Genomic DNA, 12,680 nt, shown 5'->3' with positions numbered 1-12,680 from the left:
TCCAACACTATTCTTCATATCAACATGATACATCTTTATCTCTTTGCCTCCCTCCTCCTTTTTCTTTCTCTATCAACCTCTTACCACATTCCATTTTACTATCAAACACCATCTCCTACTCTCCCCATCACTCACATCACCAGCACTCTCCATAACCTACAGCTCATCTCTCCATCCCTCTATCATACCTCACCTACACATCTTTTCAAGATTAATATATTTCCAATTACCACCCATACTCCCTTACGAAATCATAGAAGTTCTGCTTCCTTATACCCCCTCACTTAAATTATTACTTTCCTGGAAACACTTCTCCTAGACAGGGACATCCACCCCAACCTAGGACCACCAGCCCCTGCCTCTCTCAATTTTACATCTCACTCCTCTTCTCCCCAGTCTCCCCCCTGCCCTCTCTCCTTCCCCTAAATCATTAAATATCCTCTCCTTAAATATCCAAAGCCTAGTAAACAAAATCATAGAACTTCATTCCTTGAGTGCCAACATCACCCCCATAGCTTAATTCTTTCTGAAACCTGTCTGAAACCCCATATCTCAAACACAGAAATCTTACCCCCAGGCTATAACATCTTCCACTCCGACAGAACCAATAGTAGGGGTGGATGTGTTGCCATCCTTTATACTGAACAACTCATTCTCTCTCCACTCCCAATTTCTATACCCAACTTTGAGCATGCAGAACTCCTAATCGTCAATTGTCATCTAAATCCACATAAAAAATTTGCATAGCCTCCATCTACATACCTCCCAGAAATAATATCCCCATCCTCGAGGACATTCTCTCCTGGTTTGCTAATAATATTCCATATGAAACCATTCTTCTTGGTGATGTTAACATTGATTGGGTCAAACTTTCTACTTCATCTCCTAGTCATAGTCTCACTCTTCATGGCTTCCACCAACTTATATCCTCCCCTACTCATTCTAACAAAAAACTCCACCTATGGTCTGACCTGGATTGCATTCTCACCTCAGATCCCAACTTTTATCATAACCCTGGCATACTTCCTAACTATGTTAGCATCCACTCCCCGACCTTTATCCATACATTCTCCAAACATACTCCTAAAGACCACCTCTATATAGATTTCGTAAACTCAACCAATTCAACCCTGACAATTTTAATTCCACTTTGTCTAATGTAAAATGTTCCTTCCTTCAACACCTCCTTCCCAATGAGGCTGTAACATCTTTTAATAAAATATTCCTAGACATGCTTAACTCCATGGCACCTATCGGAAAAATCAGAATAAAATCTGACTCAGCCCCCTGGCTCACAAAACATAACTGCTCCATTTTACATAAAAGCGACAGTATCTGGAAAGTCTAGGTCAAAAATAAGTTCCCTATTCTACTTCAAAGAAATAAGGAGCTCAGACACCTGTCCAAAAACCTTGTTATCAATGACAAGAAAACTTTCTTCTAGTCCAACCAATGTAACCCACATAAAAAAATATATATATTCTGGAATTCCATTAATTATCTTCTTTATGCTGGCAATCCTCCAACTCCCAATCCCTTCCCACAAAATACTGCTACTGAACCTGTCACTCTCCTTAACAGCTATTTCATTGAAACAACCCAAAAACTTATATAAAATAGTAATACCTCCTCTTCCCCTCCTTTATCCCCAACATAATTCCTCTCAATACACAAAATAGTAATACTTCCACTACCCCTTCACCCCAAGCATGACAGTCTTCAGTACCTTCTCTTTCAAACCTGTCCCCACCTCCTTCATCAAAACGTGCTCCCCCTCTGCTGATAAACTGCCTGCCTTCTTTCTCAAAATTGCTGCAGAATCCATTGCCTACCCCATCTCCATACTCCTAAATCATTCCATTACTGAAGCCTGTGTCCCTGATTTATGGAAATCCTTCTACACTATTCCTCTTCATAAGTCCAGAAACTCTACCGATCCATCTAATTATAGACCCATCGCCATCCTGTCTCCCATTTCCAAAATTCTGGAAAAGTGTATTCACACCCAGCTACTCAAACACCTGCTAGATAATAACCTGCTTACATCTACCCAACATGGCTTTAGACCCCACCACAGCACTTCCACTGCACTACTTTCCTTCACCCATACAGTAGCTGAGGCCCAGGACAACAACATGTTATTCTGTGCCCGGGACAACGACATGTTAGTCTGTGCCCAGGACAACAACGTGTTAATCTGTGCCCGGGACAACAATGTGTTAGTCTGTGCCCAGGACATCATGTCAATCTCTGCCTGCGACAACATGTCAGTCTGTGCCTGGGACAACAACGTGTTAGTCTATGCCCGGGACAACATGTTAGTCTTTGCCCGGGACAACATGTTAGTCTGTGCCCGGGACAACAACATGTTAGTCTGTGCTCTGGACAACAACATGTTAGTCTGTGCCCGGGACAACATGTTAGGCTGTGCCCGGGACAACAGCATGTTAGTCTCCTATTTATTTCTTGATCTCTCTAAAGTTTTCAACACTGTCTCTCACTTTAAACTTCTAGCTAAAATTTCCAACCTCCAGCAGTCCACTTCCTCCTTAAACTGGCTGTCAAGTTACCTCACCAATAGGTGACAATCCATTCGCTGGCAAACTGTCTTCTCCCCTTTCCTACCTGTTAACACTGGTGTTCCACAAGGAGCCATCTTAGGTCCCCTCTTGTTCAATATTTTCACTAACAATCTACATTCTGCCTATAACCTCACAACACTCCTTCAATATGCTGACAATTCTACTCTTATTACCACTACACATAGCATCCCTGATCTCTTATCGCTAACTCAAAGCTCCTTTTCTTCAGTTGAAACATGACTCTCTGACAGCCAACACGTTCTTAATCATAAAAAGCTAAACTCCTTCTGTTCCTTCCCTAAAACACTGGCACATCACAAATCCTCCTTTTCCATCACCTCCCTCAGCAATACCAGCATTAAACCTGAACCTCATACCAAACTACTAGGCATCTGTATTGATGATAAATTAAAATATGACATACACATCCAACATTGTATAAAGAAAACACACCAGAAACTTGGTCTACTCAATCATAATCAGAAATTCCTTATACCTTCCTCCAAAATATCTCTAGCCCAGTCTCTCCTATTACCTTGTCTTATGTATGCAGCCCCTGTTCTTACAAATACTCAAACTACTCTACTCTCCAAACTTAAACTTATAATAAAATTGCCAGATTTGCCACTAGTCTCCCTTACAATTCCCATCACTGTCTCACCATTAATGCACTCCAATGGCCCGAATTCTCTAACCAAGTATTACTTCAGCAACTACACATTACCCATTTAATCCTGAATGACCCCTCTTCCTGCCACTCCATCTCTAACCTTGTATCTTATTACAACCCCCGTCGTCTCCTTCGCACAGTCGACAAACTCCTCCTTGATATCTACAAACTTAACAAGAATATTGGAAAATCCCTCTATAAGTTCTCTGTAGCCCATGCCTGGAACACACTTCCCCTTAATATAAGACCTATCTCCCAAAAATACCTGTTTAAGCATGAACTTAAAAACTATCTAATAAGGACTTGGTCCTGCCCATGTCTAACCCCCACATGACAACTTTATCATTTACTCATCCTGCACTCATCTAATCTATATCACCCCCTTTCTTTCTCCTCTTCTCTCTGACTTGTAATTCTGTATAATTTTTTCTGGATTTAATATTCCAAATATATTCCTGAATTTAAAACTTAATAATTGTATCAGCACCATGTCTCTGTCAAATGCATTAAGTGCATCTCATATCTTGTACCAATTCTGTAATCTTATTGTTACTTTTATTTTTATCTCATCTACAGTTTGTAATGATGTTAACTGTTGTTAATATTCCTCATGTTATATCTTCTGTACAACTCTTCATTTTTGTTATGGTTCTAATTTTTGCAAGATTGTGAGATAATTGGAGCTTTTTACTTCAGGTGTGCACTGAAAATGGGCCTGTGGCTCATTTGGACTAACCCAGTTAATGAATGTCAAATAAATAAAAATAAAAAAACATATATGTATGTATTTCACTTATCTGCTTATCAAATAAATCGTAGAAGAAAGTTGAATCTTTAAGTGCGACATCTAGTCATTTGACAATGTGTGCGTGATTAGCAATCTTTTAAAACAAAATAAAACCAATATATAACAGCTGTTACAAATCCTGACCATTTCACCATTAACTTAATGTTCAGATTCGTCCAACACATTTTAGTAAGCAAAAGTGCCATAGTTTACATATCATGCTGTAGAATGTGTTTACCAGTTTTATCTGCGAAGGTGTCCAGTTTGCCTGCAACAAAATACTTTTGTTGTTGTTAAGAAATCTCAAATAAAAATGCAACCTGTTTTTGATTTCATAAATTTGCAGAAGGCATAATTTTGGGATAATCAGGTACAGTTCACTAGTATAAAACATAAAAAGGAAAAAAAAATCTTTGTTATTTTTTTATTTCTAATAACATATTACTTGGTACTTATGAAACAAATCTAGGAAAAAACTTATAGTGATGCAAGTTTTAGATTCCTCAACTCTGTCCCTAATCTTTTTGGTGGTAACAATAAAAGGCTACCAAAATGGGATTTTAGCCATATCAAAAGTAAAGATAAACAATTAAAAGGAAAATACACAGATGAAGTTTTTTTTTATTTCAAAGGATGAGAGTTTTTGCCCTATTAACGTCTGATTACAGCTAGACATCAGGTAAACTTTGGTTATCAGACTTCAACTTGGACTGTATTATTAGAATTTGGGTTTTAGTCTAATTCCATTGGAAGTAAAAACAATTTCTTAACATCAGTATCTACTTTGCAGAGGAAAAATAATATTTTGAGAGGGATTTCTTCATATGAAGTTATAGATATTAAAATATGTAGTGCTGAGTGTATTTATTTAACTTTATCTGAGAAAGAAAATATAGGAATCCAAATGATTTCTTAAATTTTATAGGTTCATAGATTAGTACTAAGCTAACTGCCCTTGTGAGCCATTTTAAGCTTAGTCAATTATCCCTTGTGAGACTCAAACCCTGCATTTTGTGTTTGTAAGGCAAACACTTTACCCATTAGGCCACCCTCCCAATACTTATTTATTATTTTATTTATTTAACATTTGTTTACCAGGAAAGTCTGACTGGGTCAGGAACCCATTTTCAGTGGAGGCTTAGCTCCAAATGATACATTTAAGTTAAGACATTACACATAAACAAGACAATAGCAAGTATTAAAGCCACATTAAATAAGCAATGAATACTAATTAAGTACAGAGAAGTAGATACATTAATAAAACATGTACTAGACAGACAATAGTAAATAAAAGTAACAAGTGAGGGTCAGGCAGGATTAAAATGTTAGAGACAAGCATATGTTTAGAAGAATTGTGGTGTAGGATGGGAACAGTTAATGGTATAGAAATACATAAAGTTTCTTATTTCAATATGGTAATGGTTAGTGGATGAAATTCATAGTCTAGGGATCTCCAGATGTAGAAAGGAAATGCCCTAGAAAGTGGATGGAGTTTACCTGTTAGGGAAGGAGCAGGGGCAGGTCTGATTACAAAGAAAATGCTTTATTAGGGTGTTTTTGAAGTTGTTAAAGCACTCAGTGGTACTAATGTCTGTTGGCAGAGAGTTCCAGAGCTTGGCAGTAGCATGAGAGTAATGGCACTTTCCAGCTTTGTTGTTTGGAATGTAGACAGTTAGGAGTTGTTTGTTTTCAGAGCGGAAGGCTCTGGTAGGGCTGTAGGGTTTTAGGACAGATTTGATGGCTGGACAACTATCAGGTGTATATATCATTTTATGTACAGAAGACAGCTGAACTAGGTTTAGGTGGTGTGTGAGTTTGAGCCAGTTTAGCTCTTTCAGAGTTAGGCAGTGATGGGAATGGTAGGAATAGCCTGTGGCAAATTTGGCGGTTTTATGGTAGCAGGATTGGAGCTTGTTTTTGACAGAAGATTATATATTGGGGTATAAGAGGGGATGCATATAAGAGAGAGGGGAAACAAATAAGTGTTGGTGAGGGTTTTTCTGGTGGAGTTATCCAAGAAAGTTTTTTGTCTATAGAGTGTTCCTAGTTTGATGTGTGTCTTTTTAATGCTATTGCAAATGCGGTGTTCAAAAGTTAGTTTGCTGTCTATGGTAACGTCTAGTAGCTTAGCTGTGGGAACTATTTCAATTTTTGTTATCCCGAGAGAATATTTTAAAGTTAGATGAGATTGGTTTTGCCATGAAAAGCAAGAGTTTTGTTTTTTAGGATTTAGGAGTAACTGGGCTTCTCTCAGCCATGTCTTTATTGAGGTGAAGGTGGTTTGGCTGAATTGTCGGAGATGTATGTAATTAGGGGAAGAAATTATGGTAGTGTCATCTGCGTATTGGATAATGGTGCTAAGGGGTGATAAGGTGTGAGGCTGTTGGTGAAAACACTGAAGAGTAAGGGTCCAAATATGGACCCTTGTGGTATCCCAGTTATGTTGATTTGATATTGGGGTAGTTTATTTTGCCATTTAACGCATTGTTGGCAGTTGGATAGGTAGCTTGCAAACCATTGGAGGGATGGTAGGGTGCAGCCTGAAATTGACAGCTGATGAAGACATTTGTTGTGGGGCACTGTCTCAAATGCCTTTGATAAGTCTAGTAGTAAGGCAGAGGTAATATTACCGGATTAAATGAATTTGGACGCAGTGTCCATGAAGGAGATTAAGAGAGTTGTAGTGCTGTGTGATGGGTGAAAACCATGTTGGGTAGGGGTAATTAGTTTGTTTTGGATGAGATGGTGAAGCGATTGCTATGTATGCATTTTTCCAGGAGTTTGAAAAGAGGAGAGAGGATGGAGATTGGTCAATAACTGGATAGGTCATTGGAGTTGCCCCCTTTATGTATAGGGGTGGTGATAGATTTTTTCCAGAGATTAGGGACATTAGACTCTGCTGTGGAGTGATTTATGAAGATGCTGACAGGAGATGCTATGGCTTCTGCAGCAAATTTTAAACAGTCAGGTGGGAGGTTGTCAGAGGAGAAGGAGCATGAGTTTAGCTTTTGAAGTAATTTTTGAATGAGAGAAGTAGGGACAGGTTTAAGAGAAACAGGGAAAGAAGATGTAGTACTAGTTTGTTGAGGAGGTGAAGGGTTTTTTGTTTGTGCAGGAATCATGAGGTAAGGGTGGAGGGGGTTAAGAGATGGGGCTTGAGGTAGTTGCAGCAGTGCAATTTGCTAACAGTTTGCTAATGCTATCTATAAAATGAGAGTTAAACAGGTTGTCTATTTCTGAGGGAGTTTTGTCAGGGTGTGGTGATGGAGTTTGTTTAGAGCCTGGGGTAAGAAGGTTTGAGATATATTTCCAAAATTGTTTTGGGTTGTCATTGTGGTTTGCCAGTTGGTAAGAAAAACATTTTTTTGTCTAAGTTCACTAACTTGTCTGCTTTGTTTTGTAACTGCTTATATTTGATTAGGTTAGCATCAGCTTTGTTATTGTGCCATTCCTTCCAGGCTTTATCTCTATCTTGTAAATGTTGTTTGGTATATTTTGTTAGCCAGAGAACATGGTTTTTATTCTTTTGGTGCAGAGGAGGGCTAGGTTGTCAAGAGTATTTAGAAATACATTGTTGAAGAATTCAAGGGCATCTTCTAGTGTTAGTCTTTTAAGTGGATTCCGGTTAGTGTGTTTTAGGATTTTGTTAAACCTTTGTTGGTCAACGTTCCTGATATTGCTGGTAATTTTGTATGTGTGGGTTCTTGTAATTTGTGGTGTGGATCTTTATATGAATTTTGGTAGGTGGTCACTAAGAGTATTGGGTAGAGTATAGGGATTAGAGGATTTTTCAGGATTAGAAACTAGCATCCAGTCAAGAGTTGCACCTAGGGTATTGCTGTTATGCATATGGGTGGCATTGGTAACAAGCCAAGTATACGCCTAGAGGTTTATACTATTACTAGGGGAGTCAATCATCAGATCTTGCCAGTTGATATTGATATCACCAATAAGTATAGCTTCATTACCGATGTTTTCTGATATCCAGGAGAAGATATCCTCCATAGTTTGGATGTTTTGCCTGGGGAGGTATATATGGTCCAACAATGCATGTTTGTTTTGTTTTGTTAATTTGTGGGGTTCCGGTTAGAAATTTGACATTGTTGTAAGTTGGTGTTTCTTTAGGGAAAGGTGAGATTGTGATGGTGTTAGGATAGATTAAGGCTACCCCGCCACCATTTTCATTGGTTCTGTCTTTTCTAAGTATATTATAGCCTGGCGGTGTTATTTCAGTATCATGGATATGGGGTTTTAGCCAGGTTTCTGTGATTACTAGAATATCAGGGGTATATTGACTTAAGCATGAAATTCTGTGGCTTTGTTACAAATATTATGCGTGTTCAGGGTTGCTAGAAGAATACTTTTAGGGTTTAAGCTTTTAGCAGAGGAAGCTGTAATTGTAGTCCCTGGGTTGGGGTGGATGTCCCCACATAAGGATAGAATGTGTTGCTTGGAGAGGTAATGTTTGAGGTATTGGGTAGGTTTGTTATTGCTGACTATTCTGTAGAAGTTAGGCTGGCTGATATGTTACTAAAGCTTTTTTATTTTTTAATTTCTCCAAATCTTCTGGGTTTCTAATACCATGACAGGAATGGACCCCCATTTGTAAATCAAAGTATGATTAAAGTTCATGAAGTTAGTATTGTTTCAATCTTTGATGTCAGGTAGTAGTGATCTTCGCAGCACCTGCAATGTGCCCAGTAATGACTCCTCCTGCAATTCGTATGGAGTTACATATATTGGTAACATATCTAAATACAATTGTAGATTATTTTTCATAACACCCGTTGCTCCTACTACTATTGGAACTGTCTGGGTATCTTTCTTCCACATTGCTCTTGTTTCTGCCTGCAAATCCTGATATTTTATGACTTTGTGTCTCTCTGTACACAAGATACTCTAGTCACTGGGTGTGGAGATTTCAATGATCAATGCTACTTTTGTCTTCTTTTCATGTTCCACTATATCCGTTTTTCTAGCATCTATCTTTTGAACTGTTGGTAATGGGTGATCCCATGTGATATAAACTTCTTCATTTTCTATGATGCTTTGTGGCTCATGTTCCCAGTGTTTTTCGGCCACTTCAATACCATAATGTTTGCACAATCCCCAGTGGAACAGTCTTGCCACATTATTATGCCTATCAGTATACAGTCCTTCTGCCATTAATCTATCTCAACCAGAAACAAGGTGTGCGACTGTTTCCAGTTCAGTTTTACAAAACCTACATTTGTCTGTTTCTCCCACATGTTCAATGGACTTTGTATGTAGCCCATTATCTTGGGCCACCAATATTAACCTTTCATCTCTTGATTTGAATTTGCCTCTCCTCAACCATTCCTGCATTTGTTCCTGATCAACACAAGGTTCTTCCAGACGTTTTCTATACGTGCGACTATATTTATGCATTTTCCACATTTCTTCCCTTCTCATCTGGTCCTTCACCTTATATTCTTTCTTTTGTTTTTGGCACATTCAGTTGCTGCCTGATTTTTATCTACTTCTGGTCTGATTTCCATTCCTGCCTGATGCCGATATGCCTCTGCTAAATTAAGCAGATAAGTTATCTTAGATTTATTCTCTTCATGTTTCGAAACTTTTACTATGTTTGGGTCTTGTGAGGTCAGCAGATATGTATGGAGTCCCACGATTGCAGATCTATACATGTAATCAATTTCAAGGAGGCCCATCCCTCCTTCGAAATGGGGAATATATAATCTTGGTATGCACTGATTTTTATACATCATTTGGTGAGCATGAAGCATCCTTCTTGTTTTCCTATCTAATCTATCCAACACGTTTTCGGGCCAGTCAATCACTCCAAAATTGTAAGTTAGGATAGGAAGAGCAAATTGATTTATAGCTTGGATTTTGTTTCTACATGTCAGTGCTGTTTTCAAGATTAATTTAAGTCTTCTGAAGTATTCCTTACTAAGTTTTATTCGTACTTGTTCGTGTTTTATGGTTGATCTTTCATCAGTTCACAAATATTTATACACTCCTCCTTGCTCAAGTTCTTTTATATCACATTCTTGTCCCAAACTGATGTTTTCCTGGTGTTGCATTTTTCCTGCTTTAAAGGTTGCTTTTGCACATTTATCAAGACTAAATGACATTCTTATATCATCTGAAAAGGTTTTGACAACTTGCAGTTGTGCTTTCAGTTCATTATCTGATGAACTATACCGTTTTAAATCATTGACAAAAGAGTAGATGCAAAGTCTTTACACTTTGTTGTTTTCTAGGAGCCAAATTATAGCCATGGCCTAAGCTGTTAAGTAGACAGCTTAATGGGTTAAGTGCAAGGCAGAATAGCAGCGGTGACAAAGAGTCAACCAGGAATACCCTCCTTTACATTTTTACCACTGGGATAATAATCTGTCCTTTATCATGGCTTAATTGCAAAGTGGTCTGCGACTGTTTCATGGTCACTGCAATGTTGTCAATCAGAGTGGGGTGTATCTTATACATTTTTAAGCACTCTTTTATCCATGAATGTGGGAGACTATCAAGTGCTTTTTTGTAGTCAATCCATACCATACTTAGATTCGTCCCCTTTTTACAATTCTCCATGACTTTATTTAACAACAAATGATCCTTTGTTCCATATGACTTACTTTTATTGCTCTTTTGTTCTACTGCCATAATTGTGTTTTCTTCTTAATGACTATAAACTCTGTCGGCATCAATTCCTGTGTATAGTTTATACATCATCAGAAGGCAAGTTATTGGTCTATAATTTTTAGGGTAGCTTGCAGGTTCATTCTTAAGTAGGAGCATTGTTTTTCCTGTTGTTAACCAGGTTGGTATCTGTTTAGGATGCGCATATAAATAGTTCTTACTCATGGGTAAATCTTCGTGCAAAGATGTTAATACTTTCAGTCAAAAGTTAGGTACTGTGTCTGGGCCCGAGGTTTCTAATTAGAGGCTTTTCGTAACTTTGTTTCAATCTCTCTAGCTGTAACTTCATCCCATTTCATATCCTGTACCTTTAAACCTCTTATTCTTTCTTTAACTTCTTCTATCCATTTAGCATATTTGTTATGTTCCATAGGATCTTCATAGATGCTTCTCCAAAATATTTGCATTTCTTCCTTTCTTGGCAGTTTTTCAATTCCTTTTACCTTATTTCCCAGTTCTCTATAAAACTTTTTTGGGTCATCAATAAATTGCTTATTTTGTACTTTTTCTTTATATTTATCTTTGTATCTGGTAAGTTTTTCTGCTTGTGCTGAAATTTTTAGTTTGTTATTTGCAATAGTGCATAATAGATCCTGGTCTGTTCTACTACTGCACATTGCTTTTATCACATCTATATTTCTTAGTATTTTTAATGATCTATTCCCTCTTCTATAGTCTTCTAACAGTAACACTTCTTGTCTTAGCTGCTTTATAGTTTTCTATATTCGATATTTCCATGATAGTATTCAATTTCTCCCCTTCCTTTCCCTCACTACCCTGTGTTCTTGTGATAGAACTTTATCAGTTATTAATTTAGCTGCACAGTAATGTATCCTGTTTACTTCTGTTATATCACATGGATCTGCATGAACAGTCCTAATCACTGCATTCATTTGTTTTATCAGATTTCTGACTTTTTGGGTTTTATTGACCTTCTGCAGTCTATTTCTTTCATTGATCTTGATGTATCTATCTTTGTCTATTAAATCAAGCAACTCTTCTCTTGGCTCATTTTCTTCCAAACTGAGGGCACATCCCTTGTTTTCCAATTTCTGTGGGCATTCTATAGAAGATTCTATAGCATCTTCCTGTGGCACATTCTCTTCAGTTTCATCCTGTGCCATCCATTGCTCTATCATATGGGAACTCACTGGCTTATCACTCCTCAACATTGACTGCATCAGAGTTTGCACAGTTTCCTGTTCCTTCCCTTGCTGTCTAGCTTCAGGTGAACATTTATATATTTTTGTGGAAGCTTTCTGTGGGGTTGTCATGATGTAGAGCAAGAGTAGAGTATATAAATATTGCTGGGGTTGGGGAATAGTTTTGGGAGGTGATATGGATTAGGAGACTGATATATAATGTTAGAAGCAGGTTAGAGGGAAGGGAGAACATTTTTAGTGACATGGTGTAATTTGAGTTTTAGAAGGCAGGGGTAGTAGAATGGCCAGTAGGGAGCAGCCTGTGAAGCTTTGAAGTGGAGCTAGTGTAGTAATAGGTGGGGTTTTGGTGTTATTAGGATGTAAGAAGGTGGGAGCATTTGTAATTGGATAACAAGCTTTAGGGGGTGGAGTAATGGTAGGTATACATCTATGGAAAGTAAGGGTGAGTGAGAATGGGGGGGTAGGGTAGGAGAGTGGAGTGAGCTTGAGCGGGATAAGCCAGGACCTTGACTATCGGAAAATCTAAGAAAACAATCAATAAGTATATTAATGAGTTTCTGAGACAGTTTAAACTTACAATTGGTGGGAAATTACAAAGTTTGTTAATATAAATGAGTGTATGGAGTCTTATAGTTGAAACTGAATGGAGGGCTTTCAGGTAGTTTAAGACTGCAAGAAGGGGGTTGGGGATGTAGTGAAATAATATGATTCTGACATTTAGTTTAGTTTCAGTTTTGGGAGATAGTGTGGGTAGGAGAGGAACAGGATGGGGGAGGTGGTTAGACGTGGGGGGAGTA

The 12,680-nt window shown here is 38.1% G+C and overlaps 1 protein-coding gene across 1 annotated transcript in view; it reads left to right on the top strand.

Moving 5' to 3' along the window:
- LOC122816888 (V-type proton ATPase catalytic subunit A) overlaps positions 1 to 12,680 on the top strand; it is a 449,147-nt gene that overhangs the window by 43,465 nt on the left and 393,002 nt on the right. The window lies entirely within an intron of this gene.

This window comes from Protopterus annectens, chromosome 12.part0, assembly GCF_019279795.1.
Source record: "Protopterus annectens isolate FY-2018-M chromosome 12.part0, PAN1.0, whole genome shotgun sequence".
NCBI classification, from domain to species: domain Eukaryota; kingdom Metazoa; phylum Chordata; order Ceratodontiformes; family Protopteridae; genus Protopterus; species Protopterus annectens.
This window is presented reverse-complemented; position numbering and strand designations above follow the sequence as displayed.